The 1,728-nt window shown below is 42.0% G+C and overlaps 1 non-coding gene across 1 annotated transcript; it reads right to left on the reverse strand.

The window, feature by feature from the left end:
• Positions 1 to 522: 522 nt before the first annotated feature.
• LOC127099771 (small nucleolar RNA R71) lies at positions 523 to 629 on the reverse strand. The gene has a single exon (XR_007794243.1). It is a non-coding gene; the product is annotated as a small nucleolar RNA R71 (small nucleolar RNA).
• Between the last annotated feature and the right edge of the window lie 1,099 nt (positions 630 to 1,728).

The raw sequence follows: 1,728 nt of genomic DNA on the forward strand, positions 1-1,728 counted from the left end.
TTAAAGCTACAATTCGACGAACCTAAGCGTTATCTTAGATTAGAACGACGGATACGAGACTTGATACGGGAACATCGTATCAAGCTAAATCTTCCTGACCTTAACATCCCTACTTCTAAATCAGTTATTCTACCAGAGATGGCCGAAGGAGTACAAAACCGTCCTCTTAAGTACTATGTAATCCCTTCGCAGGATGAACCACATAACAACATCGCCGCCCCTGCCATCGAGGCCAATAATTTTGAGCTAAAACCTTCGTTGTTGTCAGTCGTACAGCAAAACCAGTTTTCAGGTAGTCCCACGGAGGACCCAAACCTACACTTGTCAGTACTTTTGCAATACGCAGACACGGTGAAAGCGAATGGTGTCAACCCATAAGCTATAAGACTACGTCTTTTCCCATTTTCATTAAGAGATAGAGCTAGAGCTTAGCTCCAATATCTACCATCCAACTCTGTCACTATATGGAACGAGTTGAAGAAAGTATTCTTAGCCCGATATTTCCCACCTAGTAAGACGGCTATGCTAAGAGCCCAAATAAACGGGTTTAAACAAAAGGATAATGAATCACTTTTTGAAGCTTGGGAGAGATACAAAGACATGATGAGGCTTTGTCCACATCACGGTCTAGAAGAATGGTTGATCAGTCATACCTTTTACAATGGTCTCTTGTACAATACAAGATTGACAATAGACGCTGCCGCATGTGGCACACTGATGGATAAACCATACAATGAGGCATATCAACTCATCAAAAGTATGGCCCAGAATCATTACCAATGGGGAAGTGAAAGAACCTCTGTAGAGAAACCTCAAATGAAAGGCGGCATGTACGAATTAAGCAGTCTTGACCATGTCAACGCCAAGGTAGATGCTCTGACTCAAAAGATAGTTGACCATAACACCAGCAGCCACTGTGGCTGCCGTAGCACCAAACTGCGAGATATGCGGAGTTCAAAGGCATACTGCCCTAGAATGTTAACTCTTGACAGGAACCTCCACAGACCATGTGAACTATGCTCAAGGAAACCCTTACTCAAATACCTATAACCCAGGTTGGAAGAACCATCCTAACTTTTCATACAAAAACAGTAATGCATTGTATGCACCTAACCAAGCACCCGCTGTACCACCGAGATATCATAAAGCTGCCACAAATACTCAAAATGCTCCTAGGAAATCAAACTTAGAAATAATGATGGAAAACTTCATAGCTACCCAAGCCCAAACGAATAAGCATTTCCTAAATCAAAACATACACACTAGTGAGCAAATCAAGCAGTTAGTAAACAAGGTAGACATATTAGCCACCCACAATAAAATGTTGGAAACACAAATCTCGCAAGTGGCTCAACAACAAGCACCTACTGCTGCTCCTGCAGGCACATTTTCTGGACAGCCGCAACCAAACCCGAAAGGTCATGCAAATGCTATTATACTACGAAGTGGGACAAAACTAGACGGATCGACCGACCCTAGAACTCAAAACCTATCCATGCATTAAGACCCGGGTAAGGTAACTGAGAAGGAAGACAAACAAGAGGAAGATAAAAATGAAGAGGCCGTAGAGAAAGAAGAACCTTATGTGCCTCCACCACCGTATAAACCCCATATCCCTTATCCTCTAAGACTTGTTAAATCTAAAAGTGTAGGCCAATTTAAAAAATTCGTAGAGCTTCTAAAACAATTGAATATCATAATACCCTTCACAGAAGTCATCACTCAAAT

Source organism: Lathyrus oleraceus, chromosome 6 (assembly GCF_024323335.1).
Source record: "Lathyrus oleraceus cultivar Zhongwan6 chromosome 6, CAAS_Psat_ZW6_1.0, whole genome shotgun sequence".
Classification (NCBI taxonomy): domain Eukaryota; kingdom Viridiplantae; phylum Streptophyta; class Magnoliopsida; order Fabales; family Fabaceae; genus Lathyrus; species Lathyrus oleraceus.